Source organism: Cyprinus carpio, chromosome A19, assembly GCF_018340385.1.
Source record: "Cyprinus carpio isolate SPL01 chromosome A19, ASM1834038v1, whole genome shotgun sequence".
Classification (NCBI taxonomy): domain Eukaryota; kingdom Metazoa; phylum Chordata; class Actinopteri; order Cypriniformes; family Cyprinidae; genus Cyprinus; species Cyprinus carpio.
In genome coordinates this window covers 18,334,954-18,362,219 of record NC_056590.1, presented here as the reverse complement: position 1 = coordinate 18,362,219, position 27,266 = coordinate 18,334,954, and the positions used below count along the sequence as shown (strand labels likewise).

At 35.6% G+C, this 27,266-nt stretch overlaps 1 protein-coding gene across 3 annotated transcripts in view; it reads right to left on the bottom strand.

Moving 5' to 3' along the window:
* The window catches only part of LOC109111576 (ataxin-1-like), an 89,271-nt gene that overhangs the window by 21,397 nt on the left and 40,608 nt on the right, over nucleotides 1-27,266 (bottom strand). The window contains exons 1-2 of one of the 3 annotated variants that reach the window (XM_042776863.1): nucleotides 12,310-13,052; nucleotides 12,117-12,217 (exon numbers count right to left, since the gene is read on the bottom strand). The exons of 1 other annotated variant lie outside the window; for it this stretch is intronic. The gene's annotated coding sequence lies outside the window, so the exon portion shown is untranslated. Of the gene's footprint in view, nucleotides 1-12,116; nucleotides 12,218-12,309; nucleotides 13,053-27,266 lie in introns of those variants that run through there. One more of the 3 variants, XM_042776861.1, reaches the window with a different exon arrangement.

Below are 27,266 nucleotides of genomic sequence, written 5' to 3'. Positions count from 1 at the left end.
AGACTGGAGTAATGATGCTTGCTGATAATGCAGTTTTGCATCACAGGAATAAATTACAGCTATTTTAAATTGTAATAATATTTCACAATTTGACTGTTTTTGCTGTGATTCTGATTAATTAAATGCAGCCTTTGTGAGCACAAGACTTCAATCTTTTGAATGGTAGTGTATAAGTAAGTATAATATCATATCATATCATATATCATATAAAATTCAGTTTAATAATTTCAAGTGTAAAAAGCTTTATGGCGTCTACAGTGTTTGCATCCCAAGGTGCATCTGGTCTTGCAATCATCCAGCCTAATGATTCTAACATGGTGAATGTCCAGACTATCACAGGCACATCTATTTTAAACTGTTTCTTTTATTATGCTTCTTGGAAAGAGGAGTTAAAATCATATCCAACTGCAATTATCAGTCCTGTTTTATACTTGACACAATCAAGTAATCACAGTATGTATAATTAAACTTGAAAAAAAAAAAGTATTCATATACAGTATATAGCAATACGCACACACACAAATACACGTGAGTTATAGTCTCAAAAAAGTAATACTTCTATAAATAGAATTCTGTTTGCCTAACACACAAAATTATTAGAATCATATCCTGTGGAATGATAAGGTGCACTCTTGGGGTTTGCCAGAGAATTTGTTAAAAGTTCTTACTGTGTCACTTTCTGTGTGGAGTGATTAAAAATCCACTCAAATGAAACTACACAGGAAAGCTCTGCATCATTCAGTGGAATGTGCCCACCCTCTCATTGCCAGATGTGGCCTTTTACATGCACGCACAATGAATGGTTTCAGACTGATATGCATTTTCAGACCTGAATAGCAGCAAGCCTTTGATTGCACCTGCACAAGAGAGGCTGTGACTCCCTCCGACTCTCTGCAGTTCAGCTGTGGCTTCCCTCTCTCTGCTTCTGTCGCTGTCAAGCGAGGGATCAACTCCAGAGACGTGTCGCCAAGGAGACACATGAAAGGCTCTATACATACACATTATGCATACTTTTTTCTGGCATCATTTACTCACACTCATGTTGTTCAAAACCTGTGACTTTTAGTCAAAGGTTTGGAATAATTAGGATTTTTTAAAATGTTTTTGAAAGACAGTAATATTGCAAAATAAAACGGTAACATTGTGAAAGAATTTTATTATTTAAAAGTATTTTTATTTTATTTTATTTTAAAATGTCATTTATTCCTGCAATGCAAAGCTGAATTTTCAGCAGTCATTACTCCAGTCTTCAGTGTCACACGATCCTTCGGAAATCATTCAGATATGCTGATTTGCTGCTCAATTTATTAATAAAAATCTTGAGTTAATACATTTGCTTAATATTTTTGTGGAAACGGTAATTTTTGCAGGATTCTCTGATAAAGAAAAAAATCAAAAGCACAACATTTATTTCAAATAGAAATCTTTTGTAACATTATAATTTGTAATATTTTGATCAATTTAATGGGTCACTGCACAATAAAAGTATTGATTTTCTTTTCATTTTTCTTTTTTAATCTTGCTTAACCTTAATAAAATATTACTAACTGTGGTAGTGTATCATGGTTTCCACAAAAATGTTTTTAACATTGATAACAATAATAAATGTTTCTTGAGCAACAAATCAGCATATCAGAATGATTTCTGAAGGATCATGTGACACTGAAGACTTGGAGTAATGATGCTGAAAATTCAGCTTTGCATCACCGGAATGAATTGCATTTCATTAAAATAGAAAACAGATCTTTTAAATTATAATATTTCACATTACTACTGTTTTTACTGTATTTTTATTAAACAAATGAAGCCAAATCAAAACTAATCAAACCTTTCAATTTTTTTTTTTTAAATCATAAATAAAATAAAATATTGACGTCAAAATGTTGTCTAAATTGAAACACAAAAAAAACATAAAAAAAATCCAAACAAAAAAACAACACAAAAACAATACAAATTACTTAATAATACTTTTTTTATACTTTTTGTGTATTTTAGTGTCATTTTAAAGCTTTATATCTCCAGTTCCTGGGTGGAGCATTCCTTTAATCCAGTATCCCCTCCTTCTCTCCATCACTTCTATAATCATGCGCAACATTCTCCCTTGCTTGTATCACTGTCATCTGCCTTTAAGCACTAACAACTCAACAACGACTGATTAGCTGGGTCAATAGACAGATTGGCACAGAGAGCAGTGCCACAGTCATACCCAGAATGCCCAGCAGCGTTACAGAGTGGAGCATTAACTCCATACTGAGCCCTGAGGAGAGAGGAATGACTGCAGATTAACTTTATGTGCTTTTTACTGAAGCGCCTGCAGCAAAATTCAGTGGCCGAATGCTGAGCTTACACCAGAGAGACCACAACACTTCAGTCAGAAAAGTAGTAGTCGGCTCAGTCTGGTGTGGGTTGTAAACTATTAAACAGAGAATTCCTTTTCATTTTCAATTCAGTGCCTGATTTTGAACTGCATTCAAATGAATTCAAAGAAATGCATGCTGTTGTAAATGTACTGTAGCTTTTAATAAATACATTGTATTTGTCTGTATACATTTCCCTCATCAAACACACAATATGGGATATTTCCAAAAATACTAGATCATAGCAGAAACTGTTTTCAACATTAATAATAAAAAAATGTTTCTTGCAAACTAAATCAGCATATTAGAATGACTTCTGAAGGATCATGTGACACTGAAGACTGGAGTAATGATGCTGAAAATTCAGCTTTGCGTCACATTAATAAGTTACATTTTAAAATATATTCACATAGAAAACTTATTTAGAATTGTAATAATATTTCACAGAATTACTGTTTTTATTGAACTTTTAATTAAATAGATGGATTAAAAACATTTTAAAAATCATATCAACACAGTTAGGTATAGTGTACATATGATTTCATTAAACTTAATAAAATAACTTGCACAAAAAAATAAAAATAAATAAATGTTGATAGCTATATTCATTATTTTAAATATATTTAATAAGTTTACAAAGACTATTCATGTTACATTATACAAAAAATGTAAGAAAGAAAAACAAAAATCAGGAAACACAGGATATAATTAGTCAAAATTCATCATGTATTTATGCATGCTTTGTTACAAATCATGATTGTGTTAAATTTCTAAAAGGAACTCTTCCTATAGTAAAGTAAAGTCAAATTATATTTAATTAAATTCACTGTACATTGCCCAACCTTGGTGTTCCTGAATGCTCTCTCCACCACAGAGAGCCTCATTCTCTGTTTCTGATAAGTGTAATAACATGGGAGATGAGAGAGAGAGAGAGAGAAAGAGAGAAAGAGAGAGAGACGAAGAAGAAGACAGGGATGGAATGAAACCGTAGATGAACAGAAACTCAGTCCTGGCTCTGTTCATTCTCTCTCAGTGCCAAGTCTGAGGGTGTAACTATAAATGTGAGTGAGGGAGGTCTCTGAGGTCGGCCCAGTCACTGAACAAAAATACTCACATATGACTGCCTAGCTTAACGACAATTAACCATAGATTCATAATGTTTATATAAAGCTAATTACAATTACTACATACTAACCCTCAGCAACATTTTGATATGTGGGTGAAAGTGAGAAAGCCATAGTTAGGCAAGCTCCAGAAACTGGATAAAACCTTTATCAAATATAACAAACATAAAATCAAATACATATCACATCAAAAGAGCACATCTCTAAAATATTGTTGAGTCAAGATATGGCTATGATAGATCGTTAATATGTTCTGGGTGCTTGCTAGTCCTTTAGAAGGTGGTTGCTAGGGTGTTGCCAGGCTGATTCCACCCAAAAATGAAAACCGTGTCATCATTAACTCATCCTCATGTTGTTCCAAACCAGTTTGACTTTTTTTTCTTTTGGAATGACATGAGAATGAGTAAACAATAACAGAAAAAATAAAAAGATATTTCTAAAAAATTATTTTTTTACTTAATTTACAATAGTTTAGACTAATGTAGCAGCACTCTATTATAAATATTAAACGGGCTGCTAAATGTTCGCTTTGATATTACATGAATCTATCATGACTCTATTAATAAGCACGTCTAAACGGAGGTGATATTGTCATGGTGCTTTGTGTCATTCTGAACTAATACTTGCACTGAATGACCTCTAAATCTGAGTCACAGAAATGAATAGCTCTCGTCTCTCCTCAGAGACAGCTACACAGAGCCAAAGCTTCAATTGTGTTTAAAAAGTGCAGATTAGCTGCACATAATTGCAGACGTGCGCTGGAGTCTGGTTACGACCTGAAATCGATTTCACGCATTTGTTTGTCCTTAGCACAAACAGTTGACGGAGCCTCTGTGTCCTGTCCGCCTTTACCGCTCGACGTGTCCTTTCTGCCTTCCCTCCGTTCACAAGCCATCCTAAATCCGCCACTATGTGGAGTGTGTATCAGTGTGTGTGTGTGACAGATTACATGGAGGCAAAGCACTGCTAAGCCCCACTTTTACTTGATAATCCCACCGGAGTGCATACACACACTCTCGTACTGACAAAAAGAGACTGAGGATACACACGCTTGTGATAAATAAGAGGCAGAACAACACACACATGCTCAGAGAGGAGACTGTGTTCCATTTCACACACATAATCTTTAATAAATATACTGGAGATGCATATGAGACAAGTGAATTGGTGAGAACTCAAACTAGCACAAGCAAAATAATATATATGCTAATATATATTTAGAAAAAAATCTAAAGATAGCAATCTCAAATCAATTTGAAAATGTTTTATATATAATACATTTTCAGAAATAAATATTGTTGATTGATATTGTTGAGTGATTATTTTATATAACTTTTGGAATACTAAAAATAACATTACAAAATTCATGACTATTATTAGGTATTATCAGCAGCATATTATGTTTATTATTAGGTAATTATTTGGCATTTGGCATATTATTACGTTTACTACTATGAACAGCATATGATCATTTTTATTTATTATGATCAGCAGCTTTGTTTTAAAAATACAGAAACAAAATTTCATCCTTAACTATTTTATTTTTATAATAATTTTTTTTTATAACAATTCTTCAATTAGAATATTTTAAGTGATGGTAGCCGTCTGAATGCTAAAAACAGCATTAAATAAAACATTTTATATGATAAAAAATCATTTATCAATTTGATCAAATATTGTGTTTTTATTTTTTGGAATGCTAAAAAAAAATTAAATTCATGATTATTATTAGGTATATTATGTTCGTTGTTAGGTATTATGAGCAGCATACTATGATAATTATTAGTTGTTATGGTTAGCATATTACAAAGAAGTTTATTTTAAAACATTTTTACAAAATTAAATTTTTATGATTTCTATAATAAAATACAACTGAAAACAAATTGTGAAGTAAACAGAACCTTTCAAATGCTTAAAATAACATTAAAAAGGGTACAGTAATATGTATTATGAGTGTATTACAAGCAGCTTATACACTCCTAAAAAATTTGAAATGTGTTAAACTGCATGAATAAGCACCAAAGTAAATTCTAAAATAACTTAAGATGCAAAGCGCCAACTAGTGGTCTCAGACAACTGGAAACATATATATATATATATATATATATATATATATATATATATATATATATATATATTATATATAATTTATAAAATAATAATAAGTAAATAAATAGTATTTATCCAAAGAAACACCTTAAGTGTGCCCATGGACTAGAAATGTACACACTCCTGGCTAGCTTCATTGCACCTCTACCCACCGTCCTTTTGCATAAAAGATCACCACAAACATAACAGCATATAACACACAGCCGTACAGTAACACAAACCTCAAGCCCATTATACGACTGTGCTGCTGAGAAGACCGACCCCTGCATACAAACTTACAACTGCATCACGCCGAAACTGCAATGATGGAACATAAATGTGGACCTCCAGCAAACACACTCACACAATATGCACCAAAGCACAGCGTGAGACCCTGTTTAAAGCTATTCACACACTGTGAATCACACCGAGAAGTCTTTATGTTTCTGAGAGAGCAGGCCAGCAGGACTCAGGATGGAGGCTCTTTGAATTGTGGCAAAATGGGACGACGTGCAATTGTGTTTGGGGTGGCCTTGTTTGGCTCCGCTGTGCCTCAGTGGTGCTGGCCAAACTAAGACAGACTGAAGGGTTGGTTTGAGGACACTGCTGTGATCCATAACAATACCCACGTCTGCCCACACAACACAGATCGGCTGATGTCCTGTATGCAGCAGGTCTGGGACACAAAAATGTATTGGAAGCGCTAAGATATGCTAATGAATGAATGTCACTGCATTAGATAACAAATCAAACCCAAGTGGCATATGCAAAGAAATGAGGCTAAAACCACACTTTTGAGTATTTTCTTGCCATTTCTTTATGGTTTTATTTTTTTTTTAAACAAATTCTGTATTCTTTTGGCTTTTAGTAAATAAAAGGTGTGTCAAAGTATAGCCTATGTGATAATTTCAGGGTCTATTATTAGCTACATTCTACAGCATTTACATAAAAAATAAAACTGATTAAATAGTTACTGTTGATCAAATTCGACCTTTTGTTATTGTACGAACTGATCTCATGTTCAGGAGAATTTCACAGTGCACAGCGACAAACAGGCTTTGAGGAAAAATGGTATGTTGGTGTTTGTTGCTATCTAGCATTCTGAAAGAAAATAAAAACCAAAAGAGCGATTAAAGATTAAATTGTAATTTTAAATTGTTATTTAAGCATTTCAAAAATAAACAATCTTCTTTTTGTGAAACATTCTGCTTGTAAATTGTGCTTAAGATATCTTTCTTTGAATGTCACTTTGACATTTTTGTAATGCTTTCCAATAAACAATAATTTTTTTTTACATCATTTATTAATCTTGATTAACATTCGTTTCTACGTATACTAATAGAATTTAAATTTTTTAAACTGTATAAATTACCTTTAGTTAATATATCATGAACAAACATAAATTAACATTGAACAACAGCGTATATGTAAAAATTAACATTAACCTAGATTAATAACTGCTGTAAAAATTGTTGCTCATTGTTACTTAATGATAATGCATTAATAAACGTTAACCTTATTGTATGGTGTTACCATGTATTTTTGCCATTCATAGATTCGTTGGGAGGGACAGCTAAATATTCCATTCTATCACTAATCAATATTTAATAAAATATAATAAATAAATGAAACACAGAGGTATGACTGACATAAGGGTGATCAGAATCTTAAATGACACTATTTAGACAGGTCTGAATCGTAACATGTGCTGTTATCTCTCAGCGAGATATCTCCCATCCTGCTAGCGCCCTCTTTAGTGGTCCTGTGATCATTCATTCATGACAAATTAAACATTTAGATAACGCCAAGGTAATAAATAGAGGGTGAGAAATGAGTGTGACAGGCCAGCTCACCACACAGACCACCAGCACGAAACCCGAGAGCATGAGAATCACGTGACCTGGTGCAACCGTGAAAGAGAAAAATATGGTCTGGTTTGGACCGCAATAAAAGACCCCTGACGGTGCTTTGACTTTATCTACGAGCGGAACAAATAAACACAAGCTTTTATTCTCAGAGTTCATAAAAACCATTTCATGGTTTTCTGTAAGCATGTTACAGTACATTTTGACCTTTGCTGTTGCTTAAACATGCTCTGTGATGTGGGTTGCAAAGCAGGATACTGATGATTATTCATTGTGAGTAATCAGGTCAACAAAACTTGTAAATGTCAACACATACACTCAATACATCAGGATCGAGGACGAACGGAAGCTAATAGCAGCAACACTTCTCAGAATATTACTTCACACTGATTGCTTGGCTCTCCTTCTCCTTGACCCTGCTTTCAAAGAGATTTTAAAAATAACCTCTGTTAACCTGCATGTTGAAAAATTCATTTGTGTTTGTCATGTAATTCATGTAACATGACACTAGATGTGACTTATGAGCACACCGGCACAAGGTCAGCGGGTCACCTTTCACACACACCACCAAATCCCTGGCCTGCTGGAGCTAGTTTGGAGGTATAATATAACATATAATTGGTTTCCAATTATATGTGAGCTGCAGTCAGAAATCATCCGGGCTGGTAACATGTAACTAAGAGTTTGAAGATAACATCAGCATTTATGTCTAGTGTGATGGAATGTTAATCCTTGTAAAAACAAATCCTAAATTCACACTGTTCGCATCTGATGTCTAGATTTTCAGCAGTAACAGTCTGACCTTTTGACCCAGTGTGTCAGACATACATGTAAGACCTCTGCCACCCGAGCATAAGAAAACAGTTATTGGTTTCAGATGCAGGTTAAATATACCACTTCGGTGATTAAAAAAGCAAAAGCAAACATTTGTGCTCTCAAGTCCCATTTAAACATTTGTTTGGATAAAGGATAAACATGAGAATGTGTGTGGATTAAGAATTAATGTATTATTAGAGCAAGCAATAGTGTATTGTTGAGTATCAAAGTAACATTAAGGCTAAAGTTAGTTTGTTTAAAGTTAGTTTAAGTGAGCGTTAGATGACATCAACGACAATCTAACTGCAAAAATGAATGAATGAATGAATAAAAACCCTAATAACGTCATTAAGCCTTAAAAAAAACTGAATTTTTCACACAATTAAGGCTAAAGTGACAGAACATTTTTAGGCTGGATGGTTATGCATTTGTAAGGATTCAGGTGTTTTCTGCAAACAATGAAAGCAAATATGGGCGAGAAGGTAAGAAGATGCTGAATATCACAGATCTTGACAAACACATGCAGCAGATGCAGATTATGCATGATGCACATGGCAGCTGATAAAAAATTAACACACACACACACGTCCCCTAGACCAGTTTGAAGTACAAAATATGACCTAGACTACATAAACTACACCTGCAAAACACTCAGTCAGTCGGTCAATATCGCAATATTCCTTCATTTTATTGCCAGACGCCTGCTGATTCCCACCGTTAGGTCAAAGGTCAAATGAATTTCAAGATCATTTCTGGGAGAGCAAAATCACAGCATGTCGGAGAGCTGAATGTTTATTGCTCTGACCTTCTTAAAGGGCTTCAGCGAATAAGGGCCAATGTGCTGAGAGACATGTTTATGACAGCAGTGAATGCGGTTTGTGTTAATCTGAATCTCTTGAACTGCCATTCAAAAACTGTTCAAAAGAGGAATATGGAAAAATAGAAGTATGAAACATGTTTGCTTATGAATGACTGAAATTAAGAAGTGAAAAGTGTGTGAACTGGTATGCCTGTGTGGATGGTTGGATTCCGAGGTGATTTTGTGTTTATGCTAGTAATTTATTTATTCTCCCTCTTTCTAGAAAGTGCTCCGCTGAGATCACGGTGTGAAAGGACACAGTTTTAAGTGCTGAGGGGGAGAGGGACCCAGGCAGGCACAATGGAATGCCACTGCTACTCCTGCCAAGAACACTTTTCCCATGTGCCCGGGAGCCAAGACTTCCCCCAACAGCCAAGAATAGCGCTGCTGTCCTCGCACACTCACCAAACTCACTCACACACACACTATGCAAACACAAGGCTGGGTTCTGCAGCACCTGAACTTCAAAAGGGTCATGTGTGCAAGACACACTCCTGACAAGAAAACATTAAAATGACAACCAAAGCCTCTTAATAGTGGAAACAAGGTTCTTTAGATTATTGCAGTGCTCTTCATGCTAAAAAACTGTTCACTGAAAGTTTTTTTGGGGAACCAAAAATGGCATCACTGCGAAAGCCCTTATTTGTGCAGGGAAATGAAGATGACTAGCTTAAAGGGAAAGTTCACCCAAAATCCTTTATGTACTCTCTTGTCGTTCCAAACCTGTATGACTGACTTTCTTCTGTGGAACATAAAAGAAGCTATTTTGAAAAATTTGACTTTTTTTGTCCATACAATGAAAGTCAATAGGGTCCAAAGAGAAGAAATACAGTACATATAAGTTTGGAATGGCATTGGGATCAGTATCGACTATCCTTTTAATGTTTTCATAAGCACATCACGCTTTGATCTAGCAGATTTTTCATATTTTTTATAATGACACATAATGGACTTTGATGCATTCCAGTGCACTCACAACATCAATTTGTCATCCATTTGGGCTCATTTAAAAAGAAATAAGTCTTTTGAGAACTAACCAACAGGAAAAACACATTGCCGAACCCCACCTTTGCCATATTAACACTTAACAGAGATTAGGACATTCAGAACGCATTAGGAAGCGCAGCAGCATGAGTGTGATGAATTGCTATGCTTCACCACGCACACTAAGAGGCCAGTGACCTTTAACTGGAGGAGAGCTTTTACTCTAAAAGCCCATGATTGGTTAGAGGAGCCATCGGCATAGTAGAGCTGTCAGAGATGAAAAACAGAGTGAGCGAGACATAGAGAAAAACAGACAGAAAAGTACTAATTTTCATACGACTCCATTAATTACCCTCAAAATAAGCTCTTATAAAGTCTTTCATACGCCTGCCCGCCCGCGAGCTAACGCTGCCTGTGTGACAATTTGTCTCTACTTCCCTGAGTTTTTGAGTAGTCATGCACCGATATATTGGCCAGGTTAATTAATCACCTCATATTCGGCCAGTGTTAGACTATAACTGCATCTGCTGCTGATACATTTTGGTAATTGCCCTTGTGTCAGTTTCAATATCTACCATCAGCCTTGTCACTGATTAATGGACTAATTTAATACAACTTTTTATTCTATTATAAGCCAATCACTTGAAGCAAAAAAACTGAACTGAAAAATTAACACAAATTGGTATTTTTTAACTCAAGCTGCATGACCTCCACAGATTTTTGTAAAACATGATGATGATAGTACCCAGAATTCTATCCACTGTATCATAACTTGGCCAAAATCCTCAAACTTTCTGTTTATGTGAAGGCTTAAATGTAAAGCAATGGGCAAAAAAGATGTCTGCCTGCTTGTGCATGGTTCTAGGGGTAGCTTACACCTAAACATTAAACAAAATGTGATATATGTATTTCAAATTTACAGTTTTTCGCTACACTTAAAAAAAATTATAATACTACTATAATAATACTAATACCAATAAGAAATACAAACATATATATAGTATATATAATTTATAATATAACTTTAGCAGATATATTAATTTTAATTTTACAGCCTTTCTCTCCACTTTCTTAACACAAAATTATAAAAATAATAATACTTGCAAAATGAATTAAAAATTTAAATATTTAAAATTATTTAATTTCTATATTTAATTATAAATAATTTAATAATATATAATTTCTGGTATACTTTTAGCAGATATATGCATTTCATATTTACATTTTTCTCTGTGTATATGTGTATATAAATGTGTATATGTTATATATAAATATAAAAACAAAAGCACTACCATTTCAAAATGATACTTCAAATCCTTTGCGCCACAGTGTATATTACACCAGCAGGGGGCACTTAAGGGATTCATTCACAGATCAGAAAAAAAAAGTACAAAAGTAACAGAAAAAAATAATTTCATGCACATAAATGCCATTAATGCAATGCACCTAAACCAGAGTAGACTGTGCCTATACTTGAGAACATAGGCCTGTTCACATACACACATATCTCATATGAACACATGTATTATTTGTTAATTAGATGCTTAACCGTCATCTACGAATCCACTGCACGTGCACATGGCAGTGTGTGGGCATTCTACAGTAAACCTGCATGTTACAGTACACCTGCGACCGACCGTGCTTCAAGCATGAATCATTAAAGCAGTGTTGTCCCAAGCGGCTTTTGCTAACTAGCTTTTTCCTGGAGGTGTTTTACGTGAAAGCGCAGCTTTCAGCCCCAGCTGTGTTGTTTGGTAAACAGCTCTGTTGCTAGGCAGACCTGTATTATTGCTCCACCAATCAGGGCCTGATTTGACGGGTGAGTAGGACACAGCTTAAGCAAGAGTTATTTTTACAATTGCGCTCCAGATAATGCCTGGGCGGCAAGAGTAGTAAAATGCAGAATTAAAGGTCACTGCTTTCAAAAGGCATACGTGTGTGTGTGTGTGTGTGTGTGTGTGTGTGTGTGTGTGTGTGTGTGTGTGTGTGTGTGTGTGTGTGTGTGTGTGTCCTGTTTTCATACCTCATTCAGTTGCCTCCAGTGTTTCATCGAGTGTTGCGACCCACTTAAGTCATTACAATCCCAACGCGACTCGTAGTCTCAGTGCAGGCCTCCAGCACAGCCTGCAGACACACACACACACACAAACACACACATATTACTCAGTAATACAGAGCCAGCAGTCTGTACAGTCACAAACAAGACACCTTCCTACCCTTGAATTCCCGTCCTGTCCCGAGGCCGTGAACTAAGTGCTGAGCAAACATGATCCATACAGATGCTCTCAGGTGCATTTAGTCAAGTAGTCACTCTCATACTACTGCAACTCTATGTCATCTTGCAGGGTCCACTCCCTTCAGACGCTCACAACACAGAACGGACCGCTATGGAAACCGAGTAACAAGACAACACAAAGGCGGAGGTGTGGGTGTACAGTGAGTGTGCTCTTTAAATAAAGACGGTCCTCATTAGAGCTGCTCTGCTCTGAGATCAGCATCGAGCTCGCAAGCACGCAGAACGTACCGTAGCTGCTGCTAGACTTTGTTTGGTTTCTTTCAGTAACCACCTGCGGTATTCCATAAGGCATAAAGCGGGAATGACATCACATCCCTCAACTCCCAGAAGCACAGATCTTAGATCAGTATTCAGGAGGAGGACTCCGCAGCACAGATTGCAGATTGCAGCAAGGAAGCCGTGTATCATTTATCTCTGGGGCATTACGTGAGAAACAAACTGTTGCCTTCAGAGGATTAGATAGCAGCAATCTATTTCCAAGTGACATGCCCTCTGCTTATGTAGCATTTGTGTTGCAACTAGGGATGTGCAAAAATATTTGTAAAAGTTGACTAATCAACTAATCTCTCGCAACTGGAAACCTAGTATAAAAGGCCAATTTCAGGTTCACCTCAGCCAAATTTCTAGCATTTCTTAGCAATCACAAACATCCAAAAAGTACCAGATAATGCTCTAATGAATGGGAAAAAAGTAGGGGTCTCAAGATGTTTTTTTTTTTTTTTTTTTAAGATGGATTATATTTAACTAGACATGGCTTTCAGTCCATGTGTGGTAGCTAGCTTTGAGATTATCTACTGTACACGGTAGTTTAAACCTGAATGCTGACCAAAATCACTTTTAGCAGATATGTGCATTTCAAATTTACAATCTTTCTCTCCACTTTGTCAACACATACTACCACTACTACAACTACTAAATGTAAAGTTAATTAAAAATAATAATAATAATAATTACAATAAGAACAAACAAAAAAATACAAAAATAATTATATAATTCTATACTTTTATTATTTACATGCATTTTCAAATTTAGTCTTTCTTCACACTTTTTTGCCCTAGCTGCACCAAGGAGGCAGGTTTTATGGCTTGAGTTGTGATGCGAATGAGGAAGTTCATCGTTTCATATCAATGTCATTTTGTGCTTTCTTTGCGGTAGTGTCGGCACTAAAATTGTAAAAATGTTATGATACCATATTTCCCGCTAATCTCTCGATCATTCTGAGTATGAGAACACAATGGCCAATCAGAGGTGTTTGAGAATCCGCACAACAGCGCTCAAAATGCTAGCGGGAAATTCTGGTATCATCACATTTTTTTTAAATTTTAGTACCGACTGGTACAGACATCGGCACTTTTTACAACACTACTTTTTCTTTGTGGTGATTAACAAGTACACACTTCTGCTATATCGTCCAATTCTGCAGATTAATTATCCTCTGTATTGCTTTGGCAACATTGTATTTTGGCAGACCTGCTGATAAAGCATCACTGATGAGAGAGAGAGAGAGAGAGAGAGAGAGAGAGAGAGAGAGAGAGAGAGAGAGAGAGAGAGAGAGAGAGAGAGAGAGAGAGAGAGAGAGACCAGACAGATGGTCACAGTGGGTGGGTGCAGTAAAATTGTGACAACAGCCATTAGTGCTACAGGAGTCTGAGACCAAGGACAGATAGTGGGATGTGTGAACATGTGAACGAGGGAGAGAACGAGAGAGAAACCTAAATGCAACAGAGGAGAAAACCAAGACATAAGTGCTAAAGACAGTCAACACAACATTATATGTAGACATACAGGCCATGCTATGGTATCAAAACATACCACTTTACTCTGTCTTCCAATTTCCTCTGTGCTTGAGAAGCTCTGAACTACATACAGTACATCATATGTGGTCTTATTGTAGATGTTTCATAAGTGTGTGTTATTTTTTAAAAAGATAAACATTTGGCTACTGCATGTTTAGAATAGCACACTACAATAAAACTCAAACATACTATGTTCAGTATAGTATGCAGCAATGTATGCATGCCTGTAATGCACTGTGCAAAGTTTGCCATTGGTGTACAATAGACACTATTAATAAAATGTAAATTTTTCCCCACACAATTTAAAATATTGGCACAAATTTGTACATATTTTCAGTGTTTTCTGTAACTCTTTTGTAATGCTTTTATAGCAGCCCTATGTCCTACTTAATAATAATAATAATAATAATAAAAAAAAAAAAACACACATTGGTCCAAAACTTTCCCACTAAACAAAACTGTATAAACATCACATATGTTTTGTCCAGCTGTTACTGTGTGGCATCCCACATTTTCATTTTTAGGTCAGACAGACAACTTTTTGCTAGAATCTAATCATGTTTTGGAACATAACTGAGACTGTTGTGGTGGAATTATCGTTGTAGTACTAGTATTCACTAAAACAAACGGATTTAAAGAGAATCTAGATGCGGTTAATTGTCAATAACATTGCACTAACATTAAACATACTGTACTGCAGATTCGACAGCTAAAATATCCTACCTCAAAATGTCTCTATTCCACAACTCAGATGAGCTTCAGAGCGCTGCTACGAGCACACCTTGAATGATCAAGAGTTATGAGGAGATCTGCATTACTACAGTGAGAAAATTATTACACCAGGTGCTGTTCATCAATAGGTAACCAAGCATGATACTAATTCCAGTAAATCTATTTCGAATTTCCAGAAATCAGAGGTTAAGACAAAATCCTGTGGCTGCATGGTTATATCAGATCTATGTGAAAAAGATATATTCAAACACTATTACTGTCACTTCAATGCCTTTTTCTTCTTTCATGTGTCACATGCTTGTGGCTGTGGCCACAAGTCATAAACAGCAATGGGGCAATACTGCAAGCTCAGTCTTTTTATGAGACACACCTCACACTGCCAGCATCATTTAAACATTTCCTTGAATGTGACTTCCCTCAAAGTTACAATCAGCTTTAGCTCTAGGAGGCCTATCTGAGGCTGTGGTGTTGGGTAAACAAGACTGCCAGGATCACTCAGGTCAGTGTTTAAGGTGACATGTATGTGTATAATAAAAAAAAAAAGAACAAGATGGCATACTTACAGCATCTACTACTGTTGCAATTGTCAGACAAACCTTAACTTATTTGGTTTGGTTTAACTAACACATGTAATTTCTACTGTACCATTGTGGAACGTATCATACTTCTAAAAAATGACATATTGCTTACTTTGTACAATGTGTTTCAGAGGTGACATACTGCCTAACAGATGAACAGACATACTGGAATGAGAATTTTTTGTTATCATTTTCCCACAGAAGTCCTTTCAAACCTTTGTGAAATATCTTTGCACCTCAGGCCGGCAATGTTTCATTCTCTATCGAGAGTATCAAAGTACATCTGGGTCTCTGAGACTTAACATTTATAACCAAACCTAAAACAAAGACCAGAAATAGATATAGGAAGTGACACTAAGTGGAAACTAATTTTTTCAATTCCACATTTTTTGCCACGAGCAGAAATGAAATGAAGTTGCTGTATCTTCTCTGTTATCACTCACCAGATTTTTCTTAGAATCTGATAGGGATCAGATCAGATCAGCAGAAATGAACGTATACCTGCTGTTTGCACTTTACTGAAAGTGCACATTTCAGCAACAAGCCTGTATATTAAACATCACTAAGCATCTCATATTGCATTATTTGTGCTACAGACATTAATAAAACCTCAAGTCATGTGGTTTGTTAAAGATACAGTAGGTGATCAGACTGTTGAAGGTGAAGGTAAACCCAAAACTCTAAATCAAACACTTCCAAATAACCACACAAAACAACCACATTAACAACCCATCAGAATACCTCAGCAACACCCTGGCAACCATCCAGAACACCCTAACAACCACATCACAAAGCAGGGACAACCCAGAACACCCTATCAACCACAACACAATCAATTAACAGCTCAGAACACCTTAGAAACTACATAGCAACCACCCACAACACCCTAGCACTGTGTCTGTGAATTTTGCACTTTAGAAAACATAGTTATTTATACCTACAGATTTAGAGGGTTCAAAATGAAACTGTCTTGGTATCACATTCATCATATTAAGTTTTAGCTCTTATTCTAATGCTGTGTTGCCCTGATTGCATCCCATTAACATCACATGGGAAATTTCAAATCAGATTGAAGGAAAATAATTAATTCAGACTTATCTTAGATATTTAATATTGCCAGCAATGCAACATACTCAGGCATGCATGCATACACAAAAAGATCCCTATCCCCTGTACCTGTTTATAGTTCTTAAAACAAGTTTGTATTTTCATCAAGTCTGCTCCACAAAGTCCATTTTAGAGTAGAGTAGTGTATGTGTGCGTTGCACAACACAGTGCAGCGTGTAAGGTTCCCATGAGCAGATATAGGACAAGCAGTAAGCCAATACCATCCTTGTAGCGGAGCTCGGTCAGCAGGGAAAGAGACAGAGTGAAGAACAGAGAGGATGATGGGGGAAGATAGTTCAAGAGGATTCAGGAAGGTTTAGGGGTGAACGGCCCCTTTGCAAAGGGCTTTAATTGTCTGATAAGTGTCTGAAATACCTCCATACTTCCTTATAAACTGCCGGACCCAGCTGGCCACATCTGTGTGTGGAGGGAATAGAATGAACTTTTTCCCACAGCTGCCAATAGTGGGTGCACTGTGAAAGTTTTATAATTCACATTTTGGTGGCTTAATATCAGAAATATTGACCATGTAAATCAAACAAATTAAAAAATTTAAAACTTATGTTTTAATACATTTTAGCCTCAGATATAAGTGAGTCACAACAGATGACTCAGCATAAGCAGATTGGAAAGATTGTTTGTATGACTTATAAACCCGAACTGATGCAAGAGATGCAAATATTTTACCAGAATGAAATTTAAAACTTTATTCCCTTATAAGATGCATGGAAACTTTTATGATAAATTTTATGAGCATTTGCAACCTTTTTGAAGCTTGAGAGCTTAGGTTCCCATTCATTTATGTACACTACAGTTCAAAAGTTTGCCAGAAAGATTTTTTTAATGTTCTTGAAAGAAGTTTTTTATGCTCACTAAGGCTGCATTTATTTGATGAAAAATACTGTAAAAACAGTGATACTGTGAAATATTATTACAATTTAAAACAACTGATTTCTGCTTTAATTGATTGTAGGCTAATAATTGACATTAAATAATTTATATTGATTTATTAATTTATTTTAAAATTATTAATTTATTATTAAATGCGATGCAAAGCTGAATTTTCAGCAGTCATTACTCCAGTGTCACATGATCCATCAGAAATCATTTTAATAGGCTGATTTACTGCTCAAGAAACATTTCTTATTACTGTTGAATTGAATTAATGATTTTTTTTAACCAGGATTATCATAAAGTAAGCTAAAAATAACAGTATTTATTTGAAATTAAAATATTTTAAATCATTATAAATGTCACACGTTCATTCATTCATTAATGAATTTAAAAAAAATTGTACTGACCCCAGACTTTTGAATGCTTGCATGGAAAAAAATAACTAGTATAGTTTTCAAAAATTCTTTGTATTCCACTGAAGTCAGGAGTAAATGATCGAGAGTAAATGACGACAGAATCTAGGATGAACTATTCCTATAAACCTGTGCACTCATAAAATTTATACAAAGACATTTTTATGTCAAATCAAGCCATTTAGATGTACACATAATGATGCATGAAGGTGTCAAGGCTGTCATAAGGTGCACCATATGCTTTGCACACAGAGTAATCATGGTGCTTTTCTTCCACAGATGGAAGTGGCATGGCAGACACCATCTCTCTTTTCTCACCGGACAGAGAGGAAACAAGATGGAGTGCCTCAAAGGAATTCAGCAGCAGGTGTGTGTGTGTGCATTAGAGGACAGCGGGTTGAAAGCTTTCCTTCTTTCAACCTACAGAATCCAGCACGTGCAAACACACACACACTCACACAGCAGCGCAATCAGTGAGCATGCTCAGTCGCTCACTTCATTCAAGGTCAGAGCTGAGAGGCAGGTGACATCATTACTACAGCAGCTCAGTTATTTCACTGATCAATAGACAAGCAGCAACGATTTCATCTCAGCTAATGCCAGATTGCTGGAGCCATCCAATGAGAATCCACTCCCCAAATACACATATATATGCCAAAAAGTGCAAGCAGCCGTACAGCGAGTGGCTGCGTTTGTAATGATGAGAAATGACTTTACACGGTCTCGATGCTGAGGGATGCTCCCTGTTTACACAGCAATATTACAGTCTATTCATTCCACCATTTAACATAATGAGACAGGAATAGCTTATTCAGCCAGGGAAAAAGCAATATTTATACACGAAACAAGTGCAGAAAACCAGTGACTCATACCGGAGGATGGATGTCTCGGTATAATATTAATGGAAGACGGCTTTGGCTCATACACTATAATATTAATTAATAATGTGCCTTGAAGTGTGTGTTTTAAAATACCATATTATAGGGTGCCGAATGTGCCTCAAAAATCTTTTGTCAGATTTAGAGAAAAAAAAAAACTGCTCAATTTTGCCACATTTAAATATCCCAAAATAACAAATGCTTAAAGGCTTTATTACTACAACAATATTTTTATTATTATATTTAAAAAAAAAAAAAAAAAAAGATTCATTTTCATATAGAAAAAAAAATATGTACAATGTAAGAAGACTTTCAAAGAAATATACTAAAATATGAAAGCCAATAAACTTCAGTCTAATCTGTTTTTAATCAAGTTATAGACTATACACCATTTGCATATTTTTATGGTTTTAACATAAATCTCATTTAACATTTCAAATCAGGAATTAATATTTACACCTAAACTACTGTTAAAAAATTGGCCAAACTTTGCCATTACAAAGATAAAATTCTAAGTAAAAAAAAAAAAAAAACTTAAAATAGCAAACTGTTATTCTGAATAGTAATTATATTTCACAATATTACTGGTTTACTATATATTTGATCAAATAAATGCAACTTTGACTTCTTTAAAAACATTAATCAAATCTTACCAACCCCAAACTAATGAAAAGTAGTGTAGATTTAAGATTATGATTTATATTAAAGCATAAATATCTGATAAAAAAAAGTAAAACTTAATTGGGCTATTTTTGCAGTGCTAATTATTTTACATCCACTGCATACCATATCACAAGGTTTGCTCTATCATGCAACTTTACAACAAAATAAAAAACTTAGATAATTTTTTAATCAATCAATTCTGATTAATAATTAGACATTTGTTAAGGGATTCAGCAGACATGCAGTGCAGGGTAGTTGAACATTGATACCTCTGCTGTAGATATAGTCACAAATAAATCATGACAAGCACAATCGTGTCATTATCAATCACAAAGCCTGTCACTCAACCTACAATCACCATTCAATACGTTCCCTTTGTGTGAAATTACTGGAGAGGTACAACAGGAGAAAGGGAAGTGGATATCTCTTCTACACTCACACACACACACACACACACACACACACACACACACACACACACACACACACACACACACACACGCCTAAAAAGCCTCTCAAAGCTCCTGGTCACACTCAAAGTAGTAAAACTCAATCCATGACAGGTTCATTCAGGGCCGTCTTTGGGTCATTGTGAGGGACTGATGGAGAGATAGCTTTGTGCTTCCTGTGTTTCTCCTGCTGTGCTCAGCTGGGACAAACGCAGCAGTAATAGATAGTGTGAGGGGCAGGTACTTCTCTCAGGTTACCGTGTCGTACCCCAGGCTGACCTCATTCATTTGAACTTCTCTCATTCTCTGTCTGCATCTCTCTGTCAGTGCTGAGGGCAATCACTTCCTAAATTTAATAGCAATTCCTGATTGAAAATGGTTTTTAAATTAAATTATTTTCTTTTTTTTCAGTGTACTAATGTGCATAACTCAGATTTATAATGTAAAAAAAGGTTTACTGTTCTTAATTTTTTTTCTTTTATCCACCCAGGTGAGTCTTAATTATTGCATGAGTGTCAAATATGGCTAAAAGCATACTACAATGTTTCATTTTGAGCTTTAGGTTCAATTACTGTACATATCAAACTCTGGAAATTTCCTTCATGTGCAGACGCTGCGTCATTCTCAACATGCCCATTCTGACCACAGCATTTACAGAAATGTTTGCCATTGGATGAGATGGTTCAGACAAACAGAGCTTTGTGACTTTGAATTTGCTCTGGTCTATTTATCCACAGTTAGAGAGGACAAGCATATGAATTAAGCACCAACACACTTCACATGCATAGCTTTTCACTTTACAACACCTTCAGTTTAACCTCAGCAATTGAGCCTCACACAAGCTCACAGACAGAAAAAAACATCATGTCTATGAAAAATAATCAAAGCTGCAGATATACCAATGCAGATGAATAGATACAACAGCAAAAAAGGAGAAAATAAAAGAGAAAGAGAGTGAAAAACAAGAACGTGGGAGAGGGATGGGAGAGTCTTGAAATGTTCAAAGCCCTGATGACTCCTCCAAAGTGCGTTTGGGACCGCCGCTCCTTCGGACCCCCTACTGTGAGACGAGCCTGAAAGCAGACCAAACTAGCTTTGTGCTGACACTGAAAAACTCATTCATACATAATTAATAGTATACAAGGCCTCAACGCCATACAGTTAGATTACGTAAAGGATATTAAACTCAAAGGAAAGATATTCTATATATAACTGACTGTCTTTCAATACACACACTGTATGAAAAAGATTACACAAGAATGATAATGCATTACTGTTTTTAGACACCAGATGGTGCTGTATTTCACATTAAAGTGATTTGAGGGGAAAACGAGGACAGTTCTAGGATCAGTGAGAATATTTACACAAGTATTACACTAAGAATTACTCTCATCTGTAGTCAACAGGAGTGTCTCAGTGTGATGAAGTGAAGGATTATCAAATCAGAGCTCAAGATTTGCACAACATTATTATTATATGTTGCATATGGCACAGTGGAAATCACCATGGAAGAAACCTGAGGTATAAAATCTGCACGTGGTTGGGCTACCATATGGTTTCAGTCTGCATTTGAACAAACGGCGCTGAGCCTGACAACAGGCTGTAAACCACCTCGCTGTGAAGATGTGTCCTAACCAGGCACGACAGTTGTCGGTCCACATCTAATGTGAAAAAGAAATGTGATGTGATTTAGGATTTTGAATCAATGAGATTGCATTCTTTATCAACTAATATAATCTACTGATCCATAAACTGAGAAACAATAACACACACAAATCATCCTATAAATTATAATGCAATACATTACACACAGGCGGCCATCTGTCTGGTTTTAGGTCAGACAGTCCTGTTTTGACAGTCCAACGCCTATAAGCGAAGCCTGGTAATAATAGCCTTTCATAAATAAACAAAAGAATAGACTATATTTAAGTTAATATGACGTGATTAGCATTTTAGAGACAATATATTGTCAATATCAGCTGTTTTTGCTCCATTCCACCAACAAACTCTAAAAAAAAGTCACAACAGAACCACTGGTCTCTCCAAACATTACAGTTGTGTTGCTAAATGATTCAGCATTTTTTTGTATAAATTGGGTGGGTCAGTGATTCAGTGACCCATTTATAAAGACAGTAACTTGATTCACTAATATCATTTTTTTCCCAACATTTCATATGTGTATAGTTCATATTTAAAACATTAATCTCAACATTATTTATGCAATTCTAACTGTGGTGTAAATGCATTCATGGAATCTCTTAGCTGCATTAAACTGTGTACATTTATTCATTAAATGTAGCAATATGCATTAAAGGGAACACATGCTTTTTAAAAAGGCTTTTTTAACATCTGTACTTATAAATTTGGGATTCATTTTTAGTTTATAATCTTTCGCTGAATCCTGCAAAGAACATTTTTTTTTTGGTGTTTTAGAAATAACCACCATAATTGCTCCATTAATGTAGTTCACTGAATGAGAGAAAGAAAACGTTCAGCTGTTGAATGTACATCCGTTGTACGCTCATTATTGCAGTGCATTAGGGGATTGAATGAGCACATTTGATAATGACCACTACAAATGGCTGTTTCCTCAAATGGTGCACTATACAAGGGTATAGGGGGTGATTCCAGACACAGCACAAGAGAATGACAAAATCATGCCACTCAAATGCTCTAGCTTTGTAATAGGTCTATAAAGTTGGCCACAGGACGCCTCAGGATGGGCTGGACAGTTGGGTAGGTTTAGGTCTACCAAGACCACCCCGTGCAGTCATCTGGACAAAAAGCTCCATGCCTGGCTTAGACATGTTATAACATGAAGTTCTGCACTGTGTGCAACAGCAAATGGAGTTTGTATGCAAATGTTTTGCAATTGGTGGGTAGGTGGGTGGTTTCTTGAGATCACTACAATATGGGAAACAGCACAAAATCTGATTAAACACCTCCAGGTCATGAAGTGAGTGTAAACGTGCGAAAAAAAGAGAGAAGGTACACGTAAATGAGAATACAGGTTTAGCAAAGCAACCTTTCACAGTGTGATGTTTAAATATGACATTTTTACAAGCAGTTTTAAGGGAGTCCCACAGCCTGGCGCCGTGAGGAGAACAGACTAGTGGGTATGTAATTCTTACCTTACACTGCATACTTGACAAACTCTCATCCATTATTTGTGCTATTCCCGTAATGACATCTTGTTCCTTATTTCCTTTCTTTTCCCCAAAATTCTACTCCTTCTCTTTAAAGGCTTTCTGTCATACAGTAGAATAAGAGTGTGTGTCTATTTTGAACAAACTGTACACAAATACAAAATCTTTGCAGACGGACGTCACAGATCCATGTTTAATGGGCTACATGTCGCTTTGAGCATTCATTTGTGTGAACTCCAAATTCCTCTTTCGAGTGCCCTGAAGTATGCACGTTTGCATGAGAATGGGTCGTGTGTGTCGCTTTAAGAGCGATGTGGTGTTCATTGATGCAACCGCACGCTGCGAGTCTATTTATAACCTCTGTCTTTGAGGTCTCCATTACATTTGCATGGGAGCCGTGCACGCACACTTCCCTCACATCTCATTTACATATGCCGTGTGGTTTTTCTGCTGTGGGTAGCCAGTTCGCTTGCTTTAGTGTGTGTGTCTATGCATACATGTGAGCAAACAAGTTTGTGCATCACTATCGCAGTAGTGGTCCTGACTCGCAGCCCTTGGCAACATCAGGTGAAAAAAAAAAAGCAAAACTAATATGAATTTTCCACCAAACAAAACAAATAAAATAAATTATGAATTATGTAGTCTATACATACATTTCTAAAATTAAAATAGTAATAATAATAATTTAAATAAATGAAATATAATAAAACAGTATATTTATAAAAATACCTGGGTTATCTTTACCCATTTAAAAATTAAAATACATAATTAAAATTAAACAGAAACAAAAAAAAATCTAGATTATATGAATGTATATATTTTATACTCACTTATAAAATAAAATAAAAAATACCTATATAGTCTACACATTTTTATAAAATACAATAATTAAATTAAATTTAAAAATAATACAATAGTAAAATTAAGCAGAAATGAAAATGTGCCATGTAGTCTCTACCTATGTTTAGAAAACAAAATACAAAATTAAATAAATTCAAACTAATACAACAATAAAACTAAATAGAAATAAAATCTCCATAATCTCCATAATCTACAAACATGATCAAAAAATAAAATGAAATAAAAAAATTAAATAAAATGAAAAATTATTCTATAATCAACTTACATCCAATAAAATGATCAATAAATTATAAAATAATAAAAAAAGAAAAAACTGAAAAAAAAAAAAGAAATGAATATAAACCACAAATAAATAAATAAATGTATTTGATTTGTATACTGTAGCATGATCCCTAAACCACACCAGAAAGCGATTTCACTCTTGGAGACCGCCTATATTGCCTATGGCAGCATTTTACACTATTGTTAACCACAATTGCTACAAAAGCATGTAGTAGAGCATGTGTGTGCTTGTAAGTCAGAAGGCTGTGCTTTCATTTCTCGTTACTACTGTGTGTTTGTGTGTGCGGTTGAGCAGGACAGTGTACTCCAGCAAGGCCAGCCACATGAGTGTTTATGATGAGTCACTGCCTGTAACAGCAGGGGAGATTACTTACACTCACTACACAAGCGTGTGAAAGCCAGCATGTGTGTATGAGTGTGTGAGAGAATTATGTCGGCATGCAAAATCTGCATTAGTATCAGTGGCCAGGTTTAAGTACAAGAGGCCAGATCTGTACCCTTTCCACACGTATCAGGTAAATGCGGTCTGGAGAGAGTCGTTGTGTTCCAGGACACATGCAGGTGATCGAATAAAGCCGTGCTAAGCTGCAGCCATACATAGTAACATCAGCTACACTTGCTGAGGAGCGACACGGAAACTCCTCCCATACATTTCTCTCTGCGCTTGTTCACCAAGCTGCTGTTCTCGAACTTCAGCATTCACAAAGAACAGAGATTATCATAGTGGCAACACCTAGAATTCCTACTAGCATGTTAATGATGTAACAGCTGTTATAAGACTTGTAATGAGCTCTTCATGTGATGTGATAATGGACATGAAGTCATTTGTGATGTTTGCTTAAGAAATGTCACTGTTTCTAGTGATGTAATTACTAGTACAACAGTGCCTATTACTATTGAGTGCAACAGTGTCTGCCCACATTTCCAGTGGCCTTGGTTCTGGAAGTATTTTTCCTGTGTATTTTTTATAGGGATTTTTTAAAGTCTTTGCTGAAGAGTTGTAAGCCATAAACCAAACCAATCAGCTATGAGGTGTATCACAACATTGCAAATTCAGAAATCAGATGAAAGGGAAAAGGTACAAGACTGTGTGCTTAAAGGGATAGTTCACACATGAGCTAAAAATCTTCTTCACCATTTCACTGAAGAATAAAAGTCACCTGTCAAAATAAAAAATAACACTAAAAATCTTCTTTACTATTCTACTGAAGAATAAAAGTCACCTGTCAAAATAAAAAATAGCAGGCTATATAGCAACATGCCAACAACCACTAAGAATACTTTAGCAAATGCCCAGCAACGTTAACAACCAAAATGTGACCCAAAGGTGGGCTTTAAGCTTTGGCCAATAAGACTCAACTAATAACGCCCTAGCAACCACCTAGCAACTCCCCAGCTAACATTCACAGGGGCCAGTTGCATAAACATAGTCACTATGTTAAGACTGTGCCTAAAGAACTAGTTTCACCAACTAGCAATAGACAAGGGGTAATCAGTCTTACTTTTCATATTCAAATAAGACGAATTTATCTTTTTGTAATGGAACTGAAGTCATGATTAGAAAAAAAAAATTAGATGACTAACTTTTTAAGACTAGTCTAAGCAGTTTATGCAACTGGCCCCATGCAGAACACCCTAGCAACCATAACAACATGTTGACCAACCACAAGCTAACAGCCACTGAGAACACTAGCAACTGAGCAACTGCATGGCAACATGATAACAAAAAAATCAGGATTCTTGTTCTGAGAATGATTAGGTGAAGCTGATTTTAAGAATATAAATCTCATGTTCATATATACACACTAAACAGCCACTGTCACAGGCTTGAATTAATTCAGGCCCAAAGCAGAGGTCATTAGCGGTGACAGCCACTGATGTAGGCCGAACCTTCCGCTCAGTGCTATTTGCAATCCAATCAACCTTGACTAGGAGCCCAGCTGGTTTTACAGCTCTGTCCATGGGCAACGAATCACACTTAGCATTTCTGCCAGACCGAGAAGAAAGCAGGAGAAACCGAATGGCTTCAGAAATTTAAGTCTAAAAGGCTGACTCAACCGCACCTGTGCCCTTTCATGCACTTTATCCCCAACATAGGTACAGTACATACACACACAAGAACAGATGCTTGCTAGTGGCACGCATGCACACTTTCTCTCACACAAGCAGATGCAGCTGAAATGAAAGGATTCGCACACGTTGATACCACTTATTTCCTTTTCGATATATCAAAGTCAGTATTGCTGATATTGATACTGATATTAAAAATAAGGTAAGGTTGATACCACTTATTTCCTTTTCGATATATCAAAGTCAGTATTGCTGATAATGATACTGATATTATACCTCTAGTCTAGTCAATGTATTTTTAGTATTTTTCTTATATTTAACATTTTAAAAGGCAAATTCAGATTTCATTTTTTTTTATTACTAACCATTACAGAAACCTTTTAACTTTACATTTATAACAAACATCACACAAACACATTATAGCAAATGTCATATATTTAGCTTTCTCGTCATCTAGCATGGAAAAAACTCCAGATGTGGTTTTTCTGTTTTTCTGTCATTTCTCCATCCGTTCTCTCAGTCTGAATGAGTGCTGTGACTGATGTCTGTTATTGCTTGTCAACATGTCTGCACAGCAAAGTAAATAAAAGGAGAAACGTTTCTTGTCCTTATATAATTATATGCTATTACACTTTTTTTTCACTTCAATGGATATGTAAACATTTCAAGCAAAATAAATAGTAAGATCACTAGTTAGAAATGATTAGGAGCAGTATTTAATAGCTATATTTATATGTAACCAACTAATCTGATGGCTCAATCTTCATCTAAACACTGCAATCTATCGTATCAGGCACATAAGCAATGTGTAATGCATACATTTACATTAAGTTTTGCATCTTATGAACATGTGTATGGTTAATTACATCTAACACACTACAAACTTGTCAGTGAAGGAGACTGAATATTAACCAAATATTTTCTAAAAAAGCTCTTCTGAAATATTTGTCATCGTTCTTTTTTTTATACGTCATCAAGGCACAAATGACAATTATACTCACTGACATT